The 11,399-nt window shown below is 38.7% G+C and overlaps 1 non-coding gene across 1 annotated transcript; it reads right to left on the minus strand.

The window, feature by feature from the left end:
- Positions 1 to 331: 331 nt before the first annotated feature.
- On the minus strand, positions 332 to 435 carry LOC147509830 (small nucleolar RNA R71). Its single transcript, XR_015219649.1, has one exon. It is a non-coding gene; the product is annotated as a small nucleolar RNA R71 (small nucleolar RNA).
- Between the last annotated feature and the right edge of the window lie 10,964 nt (positions 436 to 11,399).

An 11,399-nucleotide genomic window follows, 5' to 3' on the forward strand; every position in this document is an offset into this window, starting at 1 on the left:
ACTAAGCCTTGGCGATAGCCCCAAATCTTGCATCGTTCTAGCAGACCCCGATTGGGGATTTCGAATCCCTCCAAATATTTTAATTTGTTACCCGTTTTTCATGGATTAGACCATGAAAAACCTTATCTTATCGCGTAGGATTGAACAAGTCCTAACAATATTCCACCATCTTACGGTTGTACGGAACAAATTAAATTAAGGGTATTCCCTTTCACCTTAGCCGATAAAGTGCGTCTTGTTAACTGCCCAAAGCCCAATTACGTGGACTTCGTCGCTTAAACTTGTTCAATTTATTTATGGAACATTTTTACCCACCCCTAAAGCGGATGAGATGCTTTCCAAGATTCATTTTTTTCGACAAAATCCTCATGAAACATTTTTAGAGGCTTAGAATCGTTTCACCGATCTCCTTATAGAGTGTCCACATCATAACTTAGCTTAAAGACACGTTAGTTCGTGCCTTTTCAAAGGACTTCTACACCACCATAAAGAAGTCCTTGACATAATGAATGGGGTAGTTTCTTAAGCAAAGGAGCCCGGAGGCTTATAAATTTTAGAGGACCAAACTAAGCGAAATAACAACCTGGGGGTAGTGACAATATCCACCGCCTCGCTAGTTCTTCTAATACAGTTAAGGCCGCTGGTATGTTTGAAATTAAACACGATCCTGAGCTAAAAACTCTAATCGAATCACTCACTAAAAAGGTAGAGGTCATTTCGTACAACAAAAGCCAATCCCGTCATGAATGTAAATTCAAATCCATGTAGTTTCATTTGAGCCCCGAGCATCCCGACTCCCATCGCCCCTATAGCCTATGAACGAAGGCTTGTTCCATTAATAGTGAACCTAACGCCCCTTGGAGACAAAATCCCAACGGTTGGAGAAATAACCAAACCGTAACACCTCGAGGGTACAATAATCAATATGTTAGGCCTACGATAGCTTTAACCAAGCCCCACTACGACAAGGGCGTGGTCGGGGAATTTTAATAATTATAACAACCAAGTGCAACCTCGACAAGGTCAAGCACAAGGTCAAAGTAGTTATAATAATTATAATGCTAATAGAGGTATCGTTCGGTAAATAATAACTATCAAAATCCACCCATAAATAATTCACGTGAAATAGTTCCAGTCAACACCCGTGACTACTACACCCACACAACCGGATCGTCTTGACACCTTCATACAAGTGAGCCAAAACTTTTCCAAACCATGGCTCAATCTAACCAGCTTCTACAATCCGTTAATAATTTAACCAAACGGTGGCTCAAGATAAAGCCCAACCCAAAGCGTGTTTCGTGTCACGAAATACCTAATCAGAAAACAACAAATACAGCCTTTGAGGTAACCAATAATACTAGTAACGAATATGAAAATGTAGGTGAGCTAAAGGTCATCACCACTCTCCATTCTGGCAGAGTGGTTGATAACAAAGTAACTATGCCTATAGTTACCCCACCAAGAGTCCCCTACACCGCTATATTACTAGATACAAATAAATAGAAACCCAAGAGCCTACCATTGTAGAGGTACTAGTTACAACACAACCTAAGAAACAGAAGCCACGGTTAAACACCGAGGGTAATACCATTGCTAAATATAGACAGAAACCACCGTTTCCACAAAAATTAGCCATGTTAACTAGGGATACAAATTACGAGGAGATTAGGGATGTTTTCAAGAATCTAACTATAAACCTTCCCTTCCTCGAAGCTATAAAAAAGCTACCACACCATGCTAAGTTTCTTAAGGAATTGTGTACTACTAGGCGTAAGACCAATATACCAAAAGATGCCTTTTTAACAGAACAATTCCCAACTCTATCTGAACATAATGGAATTGTTAAGTACAAGGACCCTGGTTGTCCTACTGTACAATGCACCTTAGGAGATTCTTATACGACGACCGCGTTATTAGACTTGGGGGCTAGTGTAAACTTACTCCCGTTTTATTTGTATAGAGAAATAGGTCTAGACGAGATGCAACCCACTAGAATGACGTTGCAATTAGCTGATCGGTCTATTAAGTATCCTAAGGGTGTCGTCGAAAATGTTCTGGTAAAAATTCAGGATTTTTACTATCCGGCTGATTTTGTCATCCTCGACACAGAAGTCGTTAATAACTCTGTCCCGATCATCTTAGGGCGACCTTTTCTGGCAACTGCCAATGCGCTCATTAATTGCCATGATGGTTCAATGTCCATGTCTTTTGGCCATCTTGTTGTTGAAGTCAATGTTTTTAAAACAAAGACACGATTACCCGATTCGCCTATGGATGGAGAGGTTAGCATGATCGAGCTTTGCTCGAGATTATTTCAACAACACGTTCCCCCGGTAATCATATGCCCAATTTCTTTTCTTTGGAAGTTCGGACTCCAACATTTCCATCCCTACACTAGTCGATACACATATTACGGATGAGGATGAGATAGATGACTTTCTCAAAGATGTAGAGGACTATCATAGTAACGAGGATATGACCAATCTAGATGAGCAATTCGATGAGTTTTTTCGAGCAGGTGATGAATCACCCTATCAAGAACTACTTTGCACAACATCCACCTCGATTCCCCTCCTTCCACCCTTTCAAAGGAATCTCGAGTTTGCACTCGATCCTGTTGTTTCTTCTGTGCTTCATATTTTTTTAAATCCACCTAGTAAACAAATACTACAGAAGGACAAACCACTTGACACCTTCATTTTCAGAATTGAGACAGTCCCTACACACACAATGAATGAGTTTTGTGCTAAAACCACATCCTCATTGTTTTACGGTGCTGTCTTTCTACAACTTATCCATATCCACCATATTCTTCACAACCATTCACTTTTCCACACTTATTTACTAGAACACCCACTCATTCAAAAATGAAAAATAAGGTGCATGATAGGTTACATAATAGGGTTATCCGACTTCTCTTTCATTTCACTAGGTTGAGTCATAGGAAATCTTGGTGCTTGATTGTGTTTGGATATGTTTTCTGTGATATTTATTTATGGAATGATCCACAATTATTTTGGTTGTTGATATATGATAAACTGCATGTTCATACATACGTCTAGATAAAGTCTCGAGTATCTGACTATAAACGACTCAACTTTTGTGTTTGGTGCATTTCCTTTCATTTCCATATATTAGTGACTGCACCATTAAGGTAACCGGGCCCTCCCTATGGAGTGTGTGGCTGTAAGTACCGGATCCTAAGTCCAAGTTTAAACATAATTCATGTTTTCCACTCTTGCATGTTTTCTCGGATTTTTTGAGTCATGTTTCTCTATGGGGTGAATTATGTCTTTATTGTTTATTGTTTTTTTTTTTAAAATATATATATATATATATATATATATATAAAATCAAAAAATAAATAAATAAGCATAGTAACCTAGGAAGTCTCGAATCGACTTTAAAAGACCATTTCGCTAAAACAAATATTCTAAGCTTCGTTGTAAAAATTTGTTTTGAGGTGGGGTGTTCGATGTTTCCATTACTAAATATTTATGTCCCATTAGAGTTGTTTAGGCCGTTTTATTGTATTATGATTCGGGTTGACATAATCCATGAATTTAGAGTTCAATTGTTAGATAACGACGCCATGCACGCACTTCGAGGCATTTTCCACTATCTTATATGTCATCCACGGTCGGAATAGAGTGTTTTATGGATCATTGGATTGGAAATTCTCTCCTGATCATTTCCATATCTCATTCTCAAAAATCGGACCGTAACGGCGGCAATTTTGATTTGAAGTTTCGAAAAATCGAAAAAAAAATCACAAATTTCGATTTTGGGCTTGGCCCAACCCGCTGCCACCCCACAAACGTGGTGGCGCCCTTACCTTAACCAACAATCGCGATCTTCTTCTCCATCCGCCATTAACGCCCAAGCTCTAAAAACCTAAAAAACAAAATCAAAATAAAAAGAAAACAAAAATTAAACCACGCCCAAAAATCAAAAACCAACCCAAATCGACTCCAAACACCACCGACCACCATTACCACCAAATTACATAACCAAAAATCCACCAAAATATCAAATTTTGGTGCTGCCGCGCCACCACTCCACCACCACCACGGTTTGCATCAACCGGTCTATTAAAATCCCACCACCACATCACATTTAAACCCACACTACATTCCAAACTTCCAATGGCTCAACAACGCCGAATTTTATCGGAGCAAGCTTTTACTTCCGACCACTTCGCGCCGTTCTACGGTGACGAGATGATCAGTCGAGACTGGAATAGCTTGTGGTACTCGACTGAAGCCTATTACCACGAGGACTTAGTCCGACGATTCTACAATACGAGGGAGTTGGAAGGGATGAGGATTTTTATTGTTGTGGCGAAGAGGAGGAAGGAGGTGACGACTGGTTTGTTGGCTGAGATTCTAGGCATTCCGCCTAGAATCCATCTGGATGTCAACCTGCAGGAATCCCAACATAATAGGGTAGAGCCAATGATGCACGAGACAGTTATTGGAGGCGACTACAATGCGAGATCGCATTGTGTTCGACAGACTTCCCTTAGGACCAACCACCGGTGGCTCAATTTCGGTGGATTAGAACGGGCGTGGGGGAAGGGAAGGTCAGCGACATCGGCCTGAACTGCCTCCACATCTTATGGATACTCCAGGAGCGGAAGTATAACTTCTGCATCTTAGAGTTTTTACTGAGCATGATTAGGGGAGTAGGGAGGTCTGTTGCCCCTCTCCCTGTGTTGATAACAAAGATCATGCTAAAGTTGAGAGCAGCTCAGGCGACTGATCGGACATACATCACCCTCCACCGTAACTCTTGCATCTATAAGGAGTGTGTCCAACGGGTTTGGTGATTGGCTGAGGATAGAGAAGAAGAAGAAGAGGATGGTGGAGCTGAGAATGAAGAGGAGGCTAGGGGAAATCAGGATGCCTCGGAGGATGAGGAGGACTTGACGTGTTTTGACGAGGATGCCTTGGAGAGGTGCTGGTCAGATGCAGAACGCATGGCTGTGATCCATCGAGGCATGCGTTCACTCAACACTATCTGTGAAGACCTCCGGACTCGACAGGCAACGATGCATCATAACTTCGAGCTCCGTACCGCAGAGAAAGCGAGAGGAGGGGAACAGATGAAGGCTGAGCTAAGCTTCGGCGCTAGTTCGAGACGAGATGCGACACGATTCCCACCTCACGGGGACTCTCCGCCGAGGATACACCCTCGAGAGCGCCACGAAAATTTAATGGTGCCGGTCCGAAAAGCGTGTGCCTTCGCCACCAATGGTAGGGGATAGTATAGTTTGATGTTTTATGTTTTATTTGTAGTTTCATTCTCATTTATTTTTATGTAAGTTTATTTCCGTAAGTTGAATTTTGTAGTAAAATGTACTCCGAATGAATTATTTTTAATATAATGGGTTATTTTCATTATGCGTGGTTGTTTAATATTGACCCCATTTTCCCAACTTGTTTGGGGGTGGTTTTATCTATTTCCAAAGATTTTTATATAACCCTCGTGTTAGAATTTATCATGGAGTCAAGGTGAAAATATGGCTGTTTAGGCATATATATGAATAAGTATCATGGTAGGATAAAATATAGATTAAATAGGTACATTCTATCATAAAATCAACCTAAAAGATCTTGGGTTTGAATTAGAATCAAGAAAATGAGTTGTTTCCGTTTTGGGTTTGGAAATTTTAGGATTTTCGAAACCGCCGTAATTAGTTTTGGCAACTTCCGATCCATTTTAGCAACTTTAAACCTATATAAACTTGATACAATCTATCCTCACAACTCACACTACACCTAAACTCCATCACTCACCTTTCACTCCCGCGATTCCCTCGTTTCGGCTCATTTTCCGAAGTTTACAGAACTCCGGCGCTTTTTTCAGTATATTTTTTTCTGAGTTTTTGTCGAGGCTTTCAGGCTTCAAGCTGGCGTGACCCGGCGGCTCAAACACTAGAAATTTCAATTTCTTTAGAGCTGAACCAGCGCCTCTATCGAGCGCTTTCGGCATACCGACTTCCTTGGACCAAGAAATTCCGTTTTTGGCGTAGTATCCGGTTCATTAAGCAGCTATTCCAAAGCGTAATTTTGAGATGACATCTCCAACATTGATACCGGAACAGTCTTTCGAAGATTTGTTCCAAAGCACTACTTATGGTGCTTGGTTTCGCGAAGCGATCACATTCGTTGGCTGGGAGCCGCTTATGGTAAGATCTGATGCACTTTATTCTCCGACTCTAGCATCTTATTTTTACGATAACTGCATTTTCTTTGAAAGACCAGATGGAGAACAAGTGTTCTCCATCAACATTGATAATGAACCAATGGAAATTACCAGGTTCTTGCTAGCATTTGTTCTTGGACTTGCTATGCCCGCTGAAATACAAGACCCATGGTGCTATTGGGTAGATAATATGTATGTCTACACTTATGAGTTTTTGCATGAGTCGTATGGGGCGGGCATTTTCCGTATCGAGGACCAAGGGGAATATAACGTCGCCTTTGGTAGCCTGTCCATGAACATAGGAACTATTATGTTTTGGATCATGCTAAACATTTTAGGAGAATGGCATTTTTCTTCTGTGAATGATGCCACTTGCAGCGTCTTCCTTGCTCTAGCCACGAGACGTATGTGTCATGACCTTCCCCGAACCTTGATGTCTAGTTTAGCTCGATCCCATAGCATGAGGCATAAGTACCTTCTTATGCCCGTTCTAGTTTCTCGTATTATGCTATGTTTCTTTCCTGTTTTTTGTACACGCTTCACGAATTGGATTACGGTCAACACTGTACGACCCACCAATAGTATTATTCGATCTTTCCATGCAATGACTTGGCAAGGGTGGAGGATACAACCTCATCTGGTTGCACCCTACACCCCGTCAGACCAAGTGGCTCTTAATAGGTTAGCAATAATAGATGATAAATGGCGGGAAGCCTGGCAAATTATCATGGCATGGCAGGACGCGAAGGAACCTCACTTCTTTATGGAAGAAGAGAATGAGTAAGATGATAAGTAATGTGGGGGATAAGGTAAGTTTTCATTCTAGTTAGTGTCTGCTTATGTCCCAAGCAATTTCATTCTTGTTAACCCCATAATGGGTAGAACTTCAGATATAGAGTTGTGTGGGGCTTTTATTTCCTATATTAGTATGCGTTCTAACCTTGTTTTATAGATGTTCCCGAATTTCACGCACTTCAATGGTATTTTTCCTACCCTCTTTATTTAATTGCTTTGAGGACAAAGCATGCTTTTTGTTTGGGGGGGGGGGGCATAGAAACACGTGTAATTAAGGCATCTGTTAGGATATAGATATGTATAATATGCATTTGTTTTCTAGTTAAAATTTCAAAAATTCAAAAATATACAAAAAATAAGTTATGTTATACACTTAGGAATATTGGTATTGTTTCTTTCTCCATGCTCTTAACAATCTAGAAGTCTCAATGAGTCAGCATCGTAAAAAATTGTTAGAAACTTAGGTTAATATATAGGTAATAATCTTTGCATCTATCTATAAATATATTACATGAGTATCTATGATTGTTAGCAGATAAGTTTCAAATCTAGGCTAGAGTACTTATTCTACAAATCTGTGAGAATATAGCCTAAAGCCTTATATGAAATAAAACATTTGAGAAATGACACAAGGGAGAAGTAAAATCCGGATAGAGATATCACACGTCCACTTGCTTGATCACTATGCCATATCCTAAGCGAGAATTTAGGCCCTCTTTGGATCGATATAGCCAGAAATTCAAACCTATGAATTATTTTTCCGCTAATCGCCCCTCTGAGCCTTTCTTTAGCCTTCCATAAACCACAAATCCTTTACCCTGTTACAAAAACAAAACAAAATAAAAAAAAAAAAAAAACCCACCCAATTTAGAATAAGTCTGAGAATAGAATGAGTAAGAAAGAAAAGAGAAAACACCGTGTAAACAAAAAGTTAGTTAATTGCTTTAGAAAATAAAGAAAAGAAGTTTTCATCCAAGGAAAAGAAAAATAAAAATAGAAATAAAATAAAAACTCCAAAAAGAATAAAAGGGAAAAAAGCCAAAGAAAAAAAAAAAAAAAAGAAAAAAAAAGAAAAATATGGCTAAGGATGGAAACAAAGTGTAGAAGCAAAAGTAAATAACAAGGTTTTCTCTAGTTATATAATATGAAGACTCTATTATCTCAGACTTGTCCTTTTTGAATATCCATTTCCTTCCTTCTTAAACCATCTCCTAATCCCCGTAACACCTAATAAAGACCTCTAGCTTAATTAGGAATAGGTTAGTGTGATAGTAAGTGGCAGATGTGTTTGATCGACTCCGGCTTCCTTGTTGTCATTGAGATTGTAAGGTAAAGTGTGCCCACTGCGCACTAGAGTAACGAAACTTGAGTGGAAAAATCAGAGTGTTGTATCATGACTATTATTGTGAGAACCTACTTAAGGGCGCTATTCCAAGTTTCAGAAACGGACCTGATAGGCATTTCATAGTATTACTCATTGTATATATGTTTATTATAGATGATTGATTATTATGCATATATTAGCTTAGGTTTTTGACTTGGTTATTCTTGTTCATAGCTAGTGAGATGTATAGATAGTTTGGAGCATGAATAAGGAAACAATAGTTTTATTTCTTAGTCGTTGTAGTATAGATGAAGTTTGTGAGTACCTTCACTGGAAAACTCTCACGAGGCTATAACTCGTCCACTAGGGAATTCCTAGTGGTTTAAGGCCTTGTTGCATATGGTCAATGCAATCGCACTCTGGCAAAACGGAAGTAGATAGAACTCTATTTTTGGTCACTTATGTTAATTTCTCATCTTTGCTTGAGGACAAAGCAAAATGCTGTTTGGGGTGGTTTGATAAGAGCCCAAAACTGTAGTTTTAACCCTTTAACAGTCATACTTTTAGACCAATTATGTGAGTAATAATTAAGAGTTAACACCGATTCGTGTTTTTATGCATTTCAGGCTTCAAAGTCCATTATGTGCAGAAATATGCCACTTTAGCGAGATAAAGGAGCAAAGGTCGGTTACTAAGGAGTTCCGTGATTAAAGGTCAAGTTTTGAGAAGACAAAGCCTTTCTAAAAGCCCGGTCAAAAGCTGAAAAGTCGACGCGGGCAGAAATAGCACACAAAGTTAGCAGAACTTCCGAAGGACATATCTTTGGACTCAGATCTCGGAATGGGGCCTACCTTATGTCAAAACGACCGGCTCGGGAAGAGATTTCCAATGGTCTAAGCCTTGACCCAATCAGAGGATCAGAAGTGGACGGAAAGTCTGTTGAAGCCAACTGCAGCTGAAGAGACCTTTTTGGACTGAAAGAATTGGGTTTTGGACCTGATTTTCTGGCCCAAAACATGGCTCCAAGCCCATGCACGATTTTTGGATCTGAATGTATAAAAACAAAAGCTTAGCTCTTTGTTAATGGTAGATAGTTAGACCTAGAAATAGATTAGATTAGTAGCCTCCATTAATGAATTCTAGATCTAGTTTTTCATATAGATTAATTAAGTTTAGTTCCATTTCAATTATTGTATTAGATTAAATCTTTGAATCTTGTTCTTCATTTTGATTAGATCAATAAAGTAGTATTTCTATCAACTTCGATTTTTGTCATTTCCATTTCTAGATCTAATTTCAATTCCTGTCCTTATTGCATTTTAGTCATTAAATTAGATTTCATTATTGTTTAATTAAGTAAATTTCAATTCTTTATATCATGTTTAGTTTAAATTTAATCGGAAATGATTGTGTAATGATTCTCGGCTAAACCTCCATTAGATGGGGTTGAGAAGCCTTGATGAAAGCTTGATTTCGATTATCGTAGATTCATCGTAATTTCCTTTCCACTCTAGAAACGTTTAGTTCACCATGAGAATGGGTTTAATCGTTCACATGCTAGTTATTAATTGGTAGAAATGCCATGTGTAATTAGGGATTAGGAAGAACCAATTGTTCTACGAAGCAGTTCAATTCGGATTACGACGATTTGTCGTTAATAGGATTAAGTCGAGTTAAGGTGGAATCAATTCCCCACTAACTCCTTATCATCGAATCAACGTAGCATTCCCTTAGTTATTCCCATAGTCGACTAGTTGCGTTTTGTGGGTAGTTGCATCGTAGTCTAGTTGCCTTTTTCGTAAATCTCTTATTATACTTTAAGTTGAGAGTACTTACACGTGAGAACTCAGCATGCGGAAGGACTAGGAGTGGAACGAATCATTCTACTCCACTGTATCTCATAGGATTGAGAGTAGAATCTTTGATAAAATTAGGCATCATAATCTAGTTTAGTTTTACCTGCGTTTGTAAGTTTCATCGCTTTATTTCCTAGGTAAAACTATTCATTTTATGTTTTATCACGGCCCAAGTCCGTCAACAAATGGCTTATTCCACTAAAGGCCATTATTGCACTACCGCCCTAATCCCAAATTATGTGTCAGCATTTATGGGCTCCATATTATATGCTCATTGATCTCCTCGTGTTTAAGATATCGAATGTCTGTTGATTAAGTCAAGTTACTGACGACTACATTAATCAACTTCTTATGTCCTTGAGTAGTACCACTCAACCTTATTGTCAGGTCGGATCAAATCCACCATTAGGGTTTAGATGACAATCTTTATGAGCTCTTCAAGGGGACATCATCAGCTCGACTTCTTGCGGGACACGGATTCCTTCTATAATCAACAGCACACCTTAGATACAATGTCATTACCCAATCCATCGAGTTTGTTGATTCACAAATGAATCTCACTCATTGATGATTCAAATCAATGTACAATGCACGTAAGTGCCCGTTATTATATCCTGATTAAGAGGACAAACATCTATAATAACAGAGGCGTTTGTTCTCTTATATAGTCAGTATAAAGAGAAACAACCTCACTTGGTCCTGTTCAATACACACAAAGTGTACTAGTGTAATCCTATAGTCAAGAGAGACTAATACCAAATTATACTACAACCGTACCAATGGTTTGTCTATATCCATTTAGGTTGTGAACGATTACTTATACTTTATATGGTACTGATGATATGATCTTCTATATGTCACCACACACCATATCATCTATAACATAAAGTATTAGACACATGCATATAACTAATAACATATATAATATGCATAATATTTGCCCATATGATTCTCATTTAAAATATAAAGAATTACAGTTATTACAAAAGTAATGCTTTTAGTATATTACCCTATCATGGTGATCAAGCAAGTAGGCGTGTGGTCTTTCTATCCGAACATCCTTTGTGTCATCACTCAATAATCATTCAGATGAGGCTTTTGGCTAGATTCTCACAGGATATGGAACTTAATTGTTCTAATCTTGGCTTCGGAAACACACTGCTATATACAAACAAATGCTGATGCATGCCATTCAGGAAAATATGTAGAAACTA

The sequence above is a fragment of the Coptis chinensis genome, chromosome 3, assembly GCF_015680905.1.
Source record: "Coptis chinensis isolate HL-2020 chromosome 3, ASM1568090v1, whole genome shotgun sequence".
Classification (NCBI taxonomy): domain Eukaryota; kingdom Viridiplantae; phylum Streptophyta; class Magnoliopsida; order Ranunculales; family Ranunculaceae; genus Coptis; species Coptis chinensis.